Below are 16,513 nucleotides of genomic sequence, written 5' to 3'. Positions count from 1 at the left end.
TAAGACATTGGTGAGACTGAATTTGGAGTATTGTGTGCAGTCTTGGTCACCGAATTACAGGAAGGATATTAATAAGGTTGAAAGAGTGCAGAGAAGGTTTACAAGGATGTTGCTGGGACTTGAGAAACTGAGTTACAGAGAAAGGTTGAATAGGTTAGGACTTTATTCCCTGGAGCGTAGAAGAATGAGGGGTGATTTGATAGAGGTATATAAAATTATGATGGGTGTAGATAGAGTGAATGCAAGCAGGCTTTTTCCACTGAGGCTAGGGGAGAAAAAAAAACAGAGTACATGGGTTAAGAGTGAAAGGGGAAAAGTTTAAAGGGAACATGGGGGGGGCTTCTTCACACAGAGAGTGGTGGGAGTGTGGAATGAGCTGCCAGATGAAGTGGTAAATGTGGGCTCACTTTTAACATTTAAGAAAAACTTGGACAGGTACATGGATGAGAGGGGTTTGGAGGGATACGGGCCGGGTGCAGGTCAGTGAGACTAGGCTGAAAAATGGTTCGGCACAGCCAAGAAGGGCCGAAAGGCCTGTTTCTGTGCTGTAATGTTCTATGGTTCACAGTGAGGCGCCTGTAAGGGATGTGCCGGCACACTCAGGCTGTATGAGGATGTGCCGGGGATACACTGAAGCTCAGTGCAGCCAGTGTAAAGACTCGGTGGGGAAGGACCACAGTCTGGGATCCTTCTGCTCCAGGAAGGGGAGGGCCTGAATCGGCTCGGGTCATAGTGAGTCATCCGAGGAAACACGGACAGCAGTTTTTTCAACAGAGTTAACACTGCAGAATATATTAACCATATGATGAATAGGATGTAAATTTTTTAAAATCTTTTTGTGTCTATTTTATTATGAACAAAGATCATTTATGAAATTAAAAAAATTCCTAAAACAAATTTTACTTGTCCGTGCAAACTCTGGCTCCTCCTCCTTCTCGATCACAAGGCAAGAAATTGTAACTGAAACGAGCGAAGCAGGAACTTAAAATCATTAACGGACAGTTTAACAGTTGTCGTGTTCAGCTTTTATTTAATCAATTGTTATGAGTTCGTGTGCGGACCCTCCTCTGCTCCCTGTCCGCCAGCGAACGGGGTCAGTATCCCGGAGCAGGTCCGGCACTGATCGGTCGGGAAGAGGCGTGGATCGGATGAGCGTCGGGCCCAAGAATCGTCAACCCCGGGTTGAGAAGTTTATGTCGCTTCTCAGTCTCCGGATATTTTCACTCGTTCACCTTTTCTCGCTTCTGCTCCAGCTTGGTGTGGTCGGTGCCGAAGGTAAGGGAATGACTTCAGATGTGAATCCGAGAGCCACAGTCTCCATTTCCGCGCTTGGAGACTGTGCTGTCACCACAACAGATTGCTGACTGAACAAGCTTTTTCTTTTGGGGAACCGCAGCTTTGCAAGCTGAAGTCTGTTGTCCGAGGCATAAGTATACAGAGTATAAATAAATGACACGGCCATTCGCTTTTTTAACAGCACAGTACATTACAAACATGACAAAGATCATTTGTTCACCTGACTGAAATGAGACACAATTTACATGAACAAATAAACACAACACACCGGTGCCAGCTGAGAGAGAGAAGGAGGTAGTGTTCGGGGTTTTCAGTTCAATTCCAGACCCTGACTGTAATGGTAAATTGGAGGGACATGTAAAACTTTTCTTTTGCATGTCATACAGAACTCCCGCGACATCAGTACATTGAGGTGGTACAAAGGAATATGTACAACAACGGAATGAGGTATGAAGTGTTACAGTTCTCCAGAAAGCTCAGTGCAAGCAGACTGTGAGGTGAAAGGGCATGATGAGGTCAATTGTGAGGTCAAGTCCCCATGTTATCACTAGGGAACCATTCCAGGATCTCGGAGGAAATCTAATCGCCATAAATATTGACAGGTGTTAGGGATTTGCTGTAAACACAAAAGCGCCCTAATGAAGAGTGTCAGCCCGAAATGTTGACTGTTTATTCATTTCCACAGAGACTGCCTGACTTGCTGAGTTCCTCCAGTGTTTTGTGTGTGTTGCTAGGAATTTGCTGTTGGTGTGCTGGCGTGACATGCAATTAAATATTTAATAACGATAAAGAATTATATAAAATAAATTTAGAAGTTAAGGTATAAATACGGAAGGAAATGTGTATAAATACACAAATACCAGCATCTATTCACAATGTATTATACACTGGAATTTAGAAGGATGAGAGGGGATCTGATTGAAACATACAAGATTATTAAGGGATTGGACACGCTAGAGGCAGGGCTCCCTGTGGCCATTCCCCTCAACAACAAGTATACCGATTTGGATGCTGTTGGGGGGGGGGGGGTGGATTACCTGGGACAAGCTGCGGCAGCCGGATCTCTGGCACTGAGTCTGGTTCTGCAGTACAGAAGGGAGGGGGGAAGAAGAGGAGAGCGGTAGTGATCGGGGACTCGATAGTCAGGGGTACAGACAGGAGATTCTGTGGTCGTGACAGAGACTCCCGGATGGTTTGTTTTCTCCCGGGTGCCAGGGTCGGGGATGTCTCTGATCGTGTGCACAGCATTCTGAAGTGGGAGGGTGAACAGCCAGATGTCATGGTACACATCGGTACCAATGACGTCGGAAGAAAGAGTGAGGAGGTCCTGAAGAGTGAGTATAGAGAGCTTGGTAGGAAGTTAAATAGCAGGGCCTTGAGGGTGGTAATCTCAGGATTGCTATCTGTGCACGTGCCAGTGAGGGTAAGAATAGGATGCTCTGGAGGATGAACACGTGGCTGAGGAACTGGTGTAGGGGGCAGAGTTTCAGATTTCAGGATCATTGGGACCTCTTCTGGGGCAGATGGGACCAGTACAAGAGAGATGGGTTACACCTGACCTACAGGGGGACCAATATCCATGCACGGACGTTTGTTAGTGCTGTTGGGGGGGGGTGGTTTAAACTAGATTTGCAGGGGGATGGGAACCAGAGTGCCAGAGCAGATAGTGGAGTGGGGCTGAAAATAAATGATGTTAAAGTTTCATGCAAAGTCACAAATAGAAGGGTTGTGTGTGGTGGTAATAATCTTCTGAGGTGTGTCTATTTCAATGCGAGGAGTATTGTGAGGAAGGCTGATGAGCTGAGGGTGTGGATTGGCATGTGGAATGATGACATTGTAGCCATTAGTGAAACTTGGCTACAGGAGGGGCAGGACTGGCAGCTTAATGTTCCAGGGTTCCGATGTTTCAGACGTGATAGAGGCAGAGGAATGAAGGGTGGGGGTGGCATTGCTAGTCAGGGAAAATGTTACAGCAGTGCTCAGGCAGGACAGATTAGAGGGCTTGTCTACCGAGGCCATATGGGTGGAGCTAAGAAACAGAAAAGGTATGACCACATTAATGGGGTTGTATTATAGACCACCCAATAGTCAGCGAGAATTGGAGGAGCAAATCTGCAGATAGATAGCAGACAACTGCAGGAAACATAAAGTTGTGATTGTAGGGAATTTTAATTTTCCACGTATTCATTGGGACTCCCATACTGTTAAAGGTCTAACACGAGGAAATCTGCAGATGCTGGAAATTCAAACAACAACGCACACAAAATGCTGGTGGAACACAGCAGGCCAGGCAGCATCTATAGGGAGAAGCACTGTCGACGTTTCAGGCCGAGACCTGACGAATAGATGCTGCCTGGCCTGCTGTGTTCCACCAGCATTTTGTGTGTGTTGCTGTTAAAGGTCTAGATGGGTTAAAGTTTGTAAAATGTGTTCAGGAAAGTTTTCTAAATCAATATATAGAGGTACCGACTAGAGAGGATGCAATATTAGATCTATTAGGAAACGAGTTAGGACAGGTGACGGAAGTGTGTGTAGGAGAACACTTTGGTTCCAGTGATCATAATACCATTAGTTTCAACTTGATCATGGATAAAGATAGATCTGGTCCTCGGGTTGAGGTTCTAAACTGGAAAAAGGACAATTTTAAAGAAATGAGGAAGGATCTGAAAAGCATGGATTGGGACAGGTTGTTCTCTGGCAAGGATATTGTTGATAAGTGGGAGGCCTTCAAAAGAGAAATTTTGAGAGTGCAGAGTTTGTATGTTCCTGTCAGGATTAAAAGCAAAGTGAATAAGGATAAGGAACCTTGGTTCTCTCGGGATATTGGAACTCTGATAAAGAAGACGAGAGAGATGTATGACATGTATAGGAAACAAGGAGCAAATAAGGTACTTGAGGAGTATAAAAAGTGCAAAAAAATAGTTAACAAAGAAATCAGGAGAGCTAAAAGAAAACATGAGGTAGCTTTGGCAGTCAAAGTAAAGGATAATCCAAAGAGCTTCTACAGGTATATTAAGAGCAAAAGGATAGTAAGGGATAAAATTGGTCCTCTTGAAGATCAGAGTGGTTGGCTATGTATGGAACCAAAGGAAATGGGGGAGATCTTAAATAGGTTTTTTTCATCTGTATTTACTAAGGAAACTGGCATGGAGTCAATGGAAATAAGGCAAACAGGTAGTGAGGTCATGGAACCTATGCAGATTGAAGAGGAGGAGGTGCTTGCTATCTTGAGGATAATCCCCAGGACCTGACAGGGTATTCTCTCAGACCTTGAAAGAGACTAGTGTTGAAATTGCAGGTGCCCTGGCAGATATATTTAAAATGTCGGTGTCTACAGGTGAGGATTGGAGGATAGCTCATGTTCTGTTGTTTGAAAAAGGCTCTAAAAGTAATCCGGGAAATTATAGGCCGGCAAGTTTGACATCGGTAGTAGGGAAATTATTGGAAGGAGTACTAAGAGAAAGGATCTACAAGTATTTAGATAGACAGGGACTTAGTAGGGAGAGTTAACATGGCTTTGTGCGTGGTAGGTCATGTTTCACCAATCTATTAGAGTTTTTCGAGGAGGTTACCAGGAAAGTGGATGAAGGGAAGGCAGTGGATGTTGTCTACATGGATTTCAGTAAGACCTTTGACAAGGTCCCGCATGGGAGGTTAGTTAGGAAGATTCAGTTGCTAGGTATACATGGTGAGGTAGCAAATTGGATTAGACATTGGCTCAATGGGAGAAGTCAGAGAGTGGTAGTGGAGGATTGCTTCTCTGAGTGGAGGCCTGTGACTAGTGGTGTGCCACAGGTATCAGTGCTGGGTCCATTGTTATTGGTCATCTCAATCAATGATCTGGATGATAATGTGGTGAATTGGATCAGCAAATTTGCTGATGGTACAAAAATTTGAGGTGTAGTGGACAGTGAGGAAGGTTTTCAAAGCCTGCAGAGGGATCTGGACCAGCTGAAAAAATAGGCTGAAAAATGACAGATGGAGTTTAATACAGACAAGTGTGAGGTATTGCACTTTGGAAGGAAAAACCAAGGTAGAACATACAAGGTAAATGGTAGGACACTGAGAAGTGCAGTAGAACAGAGGGATCTGGGAATAGATACAAAATTCCCTAAAAGTGGCGTCACGGGTAGATAGGGTAGTAAAGAGTGCTTTTGGTACATTGGCCTTTATAAATCAAAGTATTGAGTATAAAAGTTGGAATCTAATGGTGAGGTTGTATAAGACATTGGTGAGACTGAATTTGGAGTATTGTGTGCAGTCTTGGTCACCGAATTACAGGAAGGATATTAATAAGGTTGAAAGAGTGCAGAGAAGGTTTACAAGGATGTTGCTGGGACTTGAGAAACTGAGTTACAGAGAAAGGTTGAATAGGTTAGGACTTTATTCCCTGGAGCGTAGAAGAATGAGGGGTGATTTGATAGAGGTATATAAAATTATGATGGGTGTAGATAGAGTGAATGCAAGCAGGCTTTTTCCACTGAGGCTAGGGGAGAAAAAAAAACAGAGTACATGGGTTAAGAGTGAAAGGGGAAAAGTTTAAAGGGAACATGGGGGGGGCTTCTTCACACAGAGAGTGGTGGGAGTGTGGAATGAGCTGCCAGATGAAGTGGTAAATGTGGGCTCACTTTTAACATTTAAGAAAAACTTGGACAGGTACATGGATGAGAGGGGTTTGGAGGGATACGGGCCGGGTGCAGGTCAGTGAGACTAGGCTGAAAAATGGTTCGGCACAGCCAAGAAGGGCCGAAAGGCCTGTTTCTGTGCTGTAATGTTCTATGGTTCACAGTGAGGCGCCTGTAAGGGATGTGCCGGCACACTCAGGCTGTATGAGGATGTGCCGGGGATACACTGAAGCTCAGTGCAGCCAGTGTAAAGACTCGGTGGGGAAGGACCACAGTCTGGGATCCTTCTGCTCCAGGAAGGGGAGGGCCTGAATCGGCTCGGGTCATAGTGAGTCATCCGAGGAAACACGGACAGCAGTTTTTTCAACAGAGTTAACACTGCAGAATATATTAACCATATGATGAATAGGATGTAAATTTTTTAAAATCTTTTTGTGTCTATTTTATTATGAACAAAGATCATTTATGAAATTAAAAAAATTCCTAAAACAAATTTTACTTGTCCGTGCAAACTCTGGCTCCTCCTCCTTCTCGATCACAAGGCAAGAAATTGTAACTGAAACGAGCGAAGCAGGAACTTAAAATCATTAACGGACAGTTTAACAGTTGTCGTGTTCAGCTTTTATTTAATCAATTGTTATGAGTTCGTGTGCGGACCCTCCTCTGCTCCCTGTCCGCCAGCGAACGGGGTCAGTATCCCGGAGCAGGTCCGGCACTGATCGGTCGGGAAGAGGCGTGGATCGGATGAGCGTCGGGCCCAAGAATCGTCAACCCCGGGTTGAGAAGTTTATGTCGCTTCTCAGTCTCCGGATATTTTCACTCGTTCACCTTTTCTCGCTTCTGCTCCAGCTTGGTGTGGTCGGTGCCGAAGGTAAGGGAATGACTTCAGATGTGAATCCGAGAGCCACAGTCTCCATTTCCGCGCTTGGAGACTGTGCTGTCACCACAACAGATTGCTGACTGAACAAGCTTTTTCTTTTGGGGAACCGCAGCTTTGCAAGCTGAAGTCTGTTGTCCGAGGCATAAGTATACAGAGTATAAATAAATGACACGGCCATTCGCTTTTTTAACAGCACAGTACATTACAAACATGACAAAGATCATTTGTTCACCTGACTGAAATGAGACACAATTTACATGAACAAATAAACACAACACACCGGTGCCAGCTGAGAGAGAGAAGGAGGTAGTGTTCGGGGTTTTCAGTTCAATTCCAGACCCTGACTGTAATGGTAAATTGGAGGGACATGTAAAACTTTTCTTTTGCATGTCATACAGAACTCCCGCGACATCAGTACATTGAGGTGGTACAAAGGAATATGTACAACAACGGAATGAGGTATGAAGTGTTACAGTTCTCCAGAAAGCTCAGTGCAAGCAGACTGTGAGGTGAAAGGGCATGATGAGGTCAATTGTGAGGTCAAGTCCCCATGTTATCACTAGGGAACCATTCCAGGATCTCGGAGGAAATCTAATCGCCATAAATATTGACAGGTGTTAGGGATTTGCTGTAAACACAAAAGCGCCCTAATGAAGAGTGTCAGCCCGAAATGTTGACTGTTTATTCATTTCCACAGAGACTGCCTGACTTGCTGAGTTCCTCCAGTGTTTTGTGTGTGTTGCTAGGAATTTGCTGTTGGTGTGCTGGCGTGACATGCAATTAAATATTTAATAACGATAAAGAATTATATAAAATAAATTTAGAAGTTAAGGTATAAATACGGAAGGAAATGTGTATAAATACACAAATACCAGCATCTATTCACAATGTATTATACACTGGAATTTAGAAGGATGAGAGGGGATCTGATTGAAACATACAAGATTATTAAGGGATTGGACACGCTAGAGGCAGGGCTCCCTGTGGCCATTCCCCTCAACAACAAGTATACCGATTTGGATGCTGTTGGGGGGGGGGGGGGTGGATTACCTGGGACAAGCTGCGGCAGCCGGATCTCTGGCACTGAGTCTGGTTCTGCAGTACAGAAGGGAGGGGGGAAGAAGAGGAGAGCGGTAGTGATCGGGGACTCGATAGTCAGGGGTACAGACAGGAGATTCTGTGGTCGTGACAGAGACTCCCGGATGGTTTGTTTTCTCCCGGGTGCCAGGGTCGGGGATGTCTCTGATCGTGTGCACAGCATTCTGAAGTGGGAGGGTGAACAGCCAGATGTCATGGTACACATCGGTACCAATGACGTCGGAAGAAAGAGTGAGGAGGTCCTGAAGAGTGAGTATAGAGAGCTTGGTAGGAAGTTAAATAGCAGGGCCTTGAGGGTGGTAATCTCAGGATTGCTATCTGTGCACGTGCCAGTGAGGGTAAGAATAGGATGCTCTGGAGGATGAACACGTGGCTGAGGAACTGGTGTAGGGGGCAGAGTTTCAGATTTCAGGATCATTGGGACCTCTTCTGGGGCAGATGGGACCAGTACAAGAGAGATGGGTTACACCTGACCTACAGGGGGACCAATATCCATGCACGGACGTTTGTTAGTGCTGTTGGGGGGGGGTGGTTTAAACTAGATTTGCAGGGGGATGGGAACCAGAGTGCCAGAGCAGATAGTGGAGTGGGGCTGAAAATAAATGATGTTAAAGTTTCATGCAAAGTCACAAATAGAAGGGTTGTGTGTGGTGGTAATAATCTTCTGAGGTGTGTCTATTTCAATGCGAGGAGTATTGTGAGGAAGGCTGATGAGCTGAGGGTGTGGATTGGCATGTGGAATGATGACATTGTAGCCATTAGTGAAACTTGGCTACAGGAGGGGCAGGACTGGCAGCTTAATGTTCCAGGGTTCCGATGTTTCAGACGTGATAGAGGCAGAGGAATGAAGGGTGGGGGTGGCATTGCTAGTCAGGGAAAATGTTACAGCAGTGCTCAGGCAGGACAGATTAGAGGGCTTGTCTACCGAGGCCATATGGGTGGAGCTAAGAAACAGAAAAGGTATGACCACATTAATGGGGTTGTATTATAGACCACCCAATAGTCAGCGAGAATTGGAGGAGCAAATCTGCAGATAGATAGCAGACAACTGCAGGAAACATAAAGTTGTGATTGTAGGGAATTTTAATTTTCCACGTATTCATTGGGACTCCCATACTGTTAAAGGTCTAACACGAGGAAATCTGCAGATGCTGGAAATTCAAACAACAACGCACACAAAATGCTGGTGGAACACAGCAGGCCAGGCAGCATCTATAGGGAGAAGCACTGTCGACGTTTCAGGCCGAGACCTGACGAATAGATGCTGCCTGGCCTGCTGTGTTCCACCAGCATTTTGTGTGTGTTGCTGTTAAAGGTCTAGATGGGTTAAAGTTTGTAAAATGTGTTCAGGAAAGTTTTCTAAATCAATATATAGAGGTACCGACTAGAGAGGATGCAATATTAGATCTATTAGGAAACGAGTTAGGACAGGTGACGGAAGTGTGTGTAGGAGAACACTTTGGTTCCAGTGATCATAATACCATTAGTTTCAACTTGATCATGGATAAAGATAGATCTGGTCCTCGGGTTGAGGTTCTAAACTGGAAAAAGGACAATTTTAAAGAAATGAGGAAGGATCTGAAAAGCATGGATTGGGACAGGTTGTTCTCTGGCAAGGATATTGTTGATAAGTGGGAGGCCTTCAAAAGAGAAATTTTGAGAGTGCAGAGTTTGTATGTTCCTGTCAGGATTAAAAGCAAAGTGAATAAGGATAAGGAACCTTGGTTCTCTCGGGATATTGGAACTCTGATAAAGAAGACGAGAGAGATGTATGACATGTATAGGAAACAAGGAGCAAATAAGGTACTTGAGGAGTATAAAAAGTGCAAAAAAATAGTTAACAAAGAAATCAGGAGAGCTAAAAGAAAACATGAGGTAGCTTTGGCAGTCAAAGTAAAGGATAATCCAAAGAGCTTCTACAGGTATATTAAGAGCAAAAGGATAGTAAGGGATAAAATTGGTCCTCTTGAAGATCAGAGTGGTTGGCTATGTATGGAACCAAAGGAAATGGGGGAGATCTTAAATAGGTTTTTTTCATCTGTATTTACTAAGGAAACTGGCATGGAGTCAATGGAAATAAGGCAAACAGGTAGTGAGGTCATGGAACCTATGCAGATTGAAGAGGAGGAGGTGCTTGCTATCTTGAGGATAATCCCCAGGACCTGACAGGGTATTCTCTCAGACCTTGAAAGAGACTAGTGTTGAAATTGCAGGTGCCCTGGCAGATATATTTAAAATGTCGGTGTCTACAGGTGAGGATTGGAGGATAGCTCATGTTCTGTTGTTTGAAAAAGGCTCTAAAAGTAATCCGGGAAATTATAGGCCGGCAAGTTTGACATCGGTAGTAGGGAAATTATTGGAAGGAGTACTAAGAGAAAGGATCTACAAGTATTTAGATAGACAGGGACTTAGTAGGGAGAGTTAACATGGCTTTGTGCGTGGTAGGTCATGTTTCACCAATCTATTAGAGTTTTTCGAGGAGGTTACCAGGAAAGTGGATGAAGGGAAGGCAGTGGATGTTGTCTACATGGATTTCAGTAAGACCTTTGACAAGGTCCCGCATGGGAGGTTAGTTAGGAAGATTCAGTTGCTAGGTATACATGGTGAGGTAGCAAATTGGATTAGACATTGGCTCAATGGGAGAAGTCAGAGAGTGGTAGTGGAGGATTGCTTCTCTGAGTGGAGGCCTGTGACTAGTGGTGTGCCACAGGTATCAGTGCTGGGTCCATTGTTATTGGTCATCTCAATCAATGATCTGGATGATAATGTGGTGAATTGGATCAGCAAATTTGCTGATGGTACAAAAATTTGAGGTGTAGTGGACAGTGAGGAAGGTTTTCAAAGCCTGCAGAGGGATCTGGACCAGCTGAAAAAATAGGCTGAAAAATGACAGATGGAGTTTAATACAGACAAGTGTGAGGTATTGCACTTTGGAAGGAAAAACCAAGGTAGAACATACAAGGTAAATGGTAGGACACTGAGAAGTGCAGTAGAACAGAGGGATCTGGGAATAGATACAAAATTCCCTAAAAGTGGCGTCACGGGTAGATAGGGTAGTAAAGAGTGCTTTTGGTACATTGGCCTTTATAAATCAAAGTATTGAGTATAAAAGTTGGAATCTAATGGTGAGGTTGTATAAGACATTGGTGAGACTGAATTTGGAGTATTGTGTGCAGTCTTGGTCACCGAATTACAGGAAGGATATTAATAAGGTTGAAAGAGTGCAGAGAAGGTTTACAAGGATGTTGCTGGGACTTGAGAAACTGAGTTACAGAGAAAGGTTGAATAGGTTAGGACTTTATTCCCTGGAGCGTAGAAGAATGAGGGGTGATTTGATAGAGGTATATAAAATTATGATGGGTGTAGATAGAGTGAATGCAAGCAGGCTTTTTCCACTGAGGCTAGGGGAGAAAAAAAAACAGAGTACATGGGTTAAGAGTGAAAGGGGAAAAGTTTAAAGGGAACATGGGGGGGGCTTCTTCACACAGAGAGTGGTGGGAGTGTGGAATGAGCTGCCAGATGAAGTGGTAAATGTGGGCTCACTTTTAACATTTAAGAAAAACTTGGACAGGTACATGGATGAGAGGGGTTTGGAGGGATACGGGCCGGGTGCAGGTCAGTGAGACTAGGCTGAAAAATGGTTCGGCACAGCCAAGAAGGGCCGAAAGGCCTGTTTCTGTGCTGTAATGTTCTATGGTTCACAGTGAGGCGCCTGTAAGGGATGTGCCGGCACACTCAGGCTGTATGAGGATGTGCCGGGGATACACTGAAGCTCAGTGCAGCCAGTGTAAAGACTCGGTGGGGAAGGACCACAGTCTGGGATCCTTCTGCTCCAGGAAGGGGAGGGCCTGAATCGGCTCGGGTCATAGTGAGTCATCCGAGGAAACACGGACAGCAGTTTTTTCAACAGAGTTAACACTGCAGAATATATTAACCATATGATGAATAGGATGTAAATTTTTTAAAATCTTTTTGTGTCTATTTTATTATGAACAAAGATCATTTATGAAATTAAAAAAATTCCTAAAACAAATTTTACTTGTCCGTGCAAACTCTGGCTCCTCCTCCTTCTCGATCACAAGGCAAGAAATTGTAACTGAAACGAGCGAAGCAGGAACTTAAAATCATTAACGGACAGTTTAACAGTTGTCGTGTTCAGCTTTTATTTAATCAATTGTTATGAGTTCGTGTGCGGACCCTCCTCTGCTCCCTGTCCGCCAGCGAACGGGGTCAGTATCCCGGAGCAGGTCCGGCACTGATCGGTCGGGAAGAGGCGTGGATCGGATGAGCGTCGGGCCCAAGAATCGTCAACCCCGGGTTGAGAAGTTTATGTCGCTTCTCAGTCTCCGGATATTTTCACTCGTTCACCTTTTCTCGCTTCTGCTCCAGCTTGGTGTGGTCGGTGCCGAAGGTAAGGGAATGACTTCAGATGTGAATCCGAGAGCCACAGTCTCCATTTCCGCGCTTGGAGACTGTGCTGTCACCACAACAGATTGCTGACTGAACAAGCTTTTTCTTTTGGGGAACCGCAGCTTTGCAAGCTGAAGTCTGTTGTCCGAGGCATAAGTATACAGAGTATAAATAAATGACACGGCCATTCGCTTTTTTAACAGCACAGTACATTACAAACATGACAAAGATCATTTGTTCACCTGACTGAAATGAGACACAATTTACATGAACAAATAAACACAACACACCGGTGCCAGCTGAGAGAGAGAAGGAGGTAGTGTTCGGGGTTTTCAGTTCAATTCCAGACCCTGACTGTAATGGTAAATTGGAGGGACATGTAAAACTTTTCTTTTGCATGTCATACAGAACTCCCGCGACATCAGTACATTGAGGTGGTACAAAGGAATATGTACAACAACGGAATGAGGTATGAAGTGTTACAGTTCTCCAGAAAGCTCAGTGCAAGCAGACTGTGAGGTGAAAGGGCATGATGAGGTCAATTGTGAGGTCAAGTCCCCATGTTATCACTAGGGAACCATTCCAGGATCTCGGAGGAAATCTAATCGCCATAAATATTGACAGGTGTTAGGGATTTGCTGTAAACACAAAAGCGCCCTAATGAAGAGTGTCAGCCCGAAATGTTGACTGTTTATTCATTTCCACAGAGACTGCCTGACTTGCTGAGTTCCTCCAGTGTTTTGTGTGTGTTGCTAGGAATTTGCTGTTGGTGTGCTGGCGTGACATGCAATTAAATATTTAATAACGATAAAGAATTATATAAAATAAATTTAGAAGTTAAGGTATAAATACGGAAGGAAATGTGTATAAATACACAAATACCAGCATCTATTCACAATGTATTATACACTGGAATTTAGAAGGATGAGAGGGGATCTGATTGAAACATACAAGATTATTAAGGGATTGGACACGCTAGAGGCAGGGCTCCCTGTGGCCATTCCCCTCAACAACAAGTATACCGATTTGGATGCTGTTGGGGGGGGGGGGGTGGATTACCTGGGACAAGCTGCGGCAGCCGGATCTCTGGCACTGAGTCTGGTTCTGCAGTACAGAAGGGAGGGGGGAAGAAGAGGAGAGCGGTAGTGATCGGGGACTCGATAGTCAGGGGTACAGACAGGAGATTCTGTGGTCGTGACAGAGACTCCCGGATGGTTTGTTTTCTCCCGGGTGCCAGGGTCGGGGATGTCTCTGATCGTGTGCACAGCATTCTGAAGTGGGAGGGTGAACAGCCAGATGTCATGGTACACATCGGTACCAATGACGTCGGAAGAAAGAGTGAGGAGGTCCTGAAGAGTGAGTATAGAGAGCTTGGTAGGAAGTTAAATAGCAGGGCCTTGAGGGTGGTAATCTCAGGATTGCTATCTGTGCACGTGCCAGTGAGGGTAAGAATAGGATGCTCTGGAGGATGAACACGTGGCTGAGGAACTGGTGTAGGGGGCAGAGTTTCAGATTTCAGGATCATTGGGACCTCTTCTGGGGCAGATGGGACCAGTACAAGAGAGATGGGTTACACCTGACCTACAGGGGGACCAATATCCATGCACGGACGTTTGTTAGTGCTGTTGGGGGGGGGTGGTTTAAACTAGATTTGCAGGGGGATGGGAACCAGAGTGCCAGAGCAGATAGTGGAGTGGGGCTGAAAATAAATGATGTTAAAGTTTCATGCAAAGTCACAAATAGAAGGGTTGTGTGTGGTGGTAATAATCTTCTGAGGTGTGTCTATTTCAATGCGAGGAGTATTGTGAGGAAGGCTGATGAGCTGAGGGTGTGGATTGGCATGTGGAATGATGACATTGTAGCCATTAGTGAAACTTGGCTACAGGAGGGGCAGGACTGGCAGCTTAATGTTCCAGGGTTCCGATGTTTCAGACGTGATAGAGGCAGAGGAATGAAGGGTGGGGGTGGCATTGCTAGTCAGGGAAAATGTTACAGCAGTGCTCAGGCAGGACAGATTAGAGGGCTTGTCTACCGAGGCCATATGGGTGGAGCTAAGAAACAGAAAAGGTATGACCACATTAATGGGGTTGTATTATAGACCACCCAATAGTCAGCGAGAATTGGAGGAGCAAATCTGCAGATAGATAGCAGACAACTGCAGGAAACATAAAGTTGTGATTGTAGGGAATTTTAATTTTCCACGTATTCATTGGGACTCCCATACTGTTAAAGGTCTAACACGAGGAAATCTGCAGATGCTGGAAATTCAAACAACAACGCACACAAAATGCTGGTGGAACACAGCAGGCCAGGCAGCATCTATAGGGAGAAGCACTGTCGACGTTTCAGGCCGAGACCTGACGAATAGATGCTGCCTGGCCTGCTGTGTTCCACCAGCATTTTGTGTGTGTTGCTGTTAAAGGTCTAGATGGGTTAAAGTTTGTAAAATGTGTTCAGGAAAGTTTTCTAAATCAATATATAGAGGTACCGACTAGAGAGGATGCAATATTAGATCTATTAGGAAACGAGTTAGGACAGGTGACGGAAGTGTGTGTAGGAGAACACTTTGGTTCCAGTGATCATAATACCATTAGTTTCAACTTGATCATGGATAAAGATAGATCTGGTCCTCGGGTTGAGGTTCTAAACTGGAAAAAGGACAATTTTAAAGAAATGAGGAAGGATCTGAAAAGCATGGATTGGGACAGGTTGTTCTCTGGCAAGGATATTGTTGATAAGTGGGAGGCCTTCAAAAGAGAAATTTTGAGAGTGCAGAGTTTGTATGTTCCTGTCAGGATTAAAAGCAAAGTGAATAAGGATAAGGAACCTTGGTTCTCTCGGGATATTGGAACTCTGATAAAGAAGACGAGAGAGATGTATGACATGTATAGGAAACAAGGAGCAAATAAGGTACTTGAGGAGTATAAAAAGTGCAAAAAAATAGTTAACAAAGAAATCAGGAGAGCTAAAAGAAAACATGAGGTAGCTTTGGCAGTCAAAGTAAAGGATAATCCAAAGAGCTTCTACAGGTATATTAAGAGCAAAAGGATAGTAAGGGATAAAATTGGTCCTCTTGAAGATCAGAGTGGTTGGCTATGTATGGAACCAAAGGAAATGGGGGAGATCTTAAATAGGTTTTTTTCATCTGTATTTACTAAGGAAACTGGCATGGAGTCAATGGAAATAAGGCAAACAGGTAGTGAGGTCATGGAACCTATGCAGATTGAAGAGGAGGAGGTGCTTGCTATCTTGAGGATAATCCCCAGGACCTGACAGGGTATTCTCTCAGACCTTGAAAGAGACTAGTGTTGAAATTGCAGGTGCCCTGGCAGATATATTTAAAATGTCGGTGTCTACAGGTGAGGATTGGAGGATAGCTCATGTTCTGTTGTTTGAAAAAGGCTCTAAAAGTAATCCGGGAAATTATAGGCCGGCAAGTTTGACATCGGTAGTAGGGAAATTATTGGAAGGAGTACTAAGAGAAAGGATCTACAAGTATTTAGATAGACAGGGACTTAGTAGGGAGAGTTAACATGGCTTTGTGCGTGGTAGGTCATGTTTCACCAATCTATTAGAGTTTTTCGAGGAGGTTACCAGGAAAGTGGATGAAGGGAAGGCAGTGGATGTTGTCTACATGGATTTCAGTAAGACCTTTGACAAGGTCCCGCATGGGAGGTTAGTTAGGAAGATTCAGTTGCTAGGTATACATGGTGAGGTAGCAAATTGGATTAGACATTGGCTCAATGGGAGAAGTCAGAGAGTGGTAGTGGAGGATTGCTTCTCTGAGTGGAGGCCTGTGACTAGTGGTGTGCCACAGGTATCAGTGCTGGGTCCATTGTTATTGGTCATCTCAATCAATGATCTGGATGATAATGTGGTGAATTGGATCAGCAAATTTGCTGATGGTACAAAAATTTGAGGTGTAGTGGACAGTGAGGAAGGTTTTCAAAGCCTGCAGAGGGATCTGGACCAGCTGAAAAAATAGGCTGAAAAATGACAGATGGAGTTTAATACAGACAAGTGTGAGGTATTGCACTTTGGAAGGAAAAACCAAGGTAGAACATACAAGGTAAATGGTAGGACACTGAGAAGTGCAGTAGAACAGAGGGATCTGGGAATAGATACAAAATTCCCTAAAAGTGGCGTCACGGGTAGATAGGGTAGTAAAGAGTGCTTTTGGTACATTGGCCTTTATAAATCAAAG

This window comes from Hemitrygon akajei, chromosome 2 (assembly GCF_048418815.1).
Source record: "Hemitrygon akajei chromosome 2, sHemAka1.3, whole genome shotgun sequence".
NCBI classification, from domain to species: domain Eukaryota; kingdom Metazoa; phylum Chordata; class Chondrichthyes; order Myliobatiformes; family Dasyatidae; genus Hemitrygon; species Hemitrygon akajei.
The sequence above is the reverse complement of the archived record's forward strand: the minus strand, read 5'-3'. Positions refer to the sequence as shown.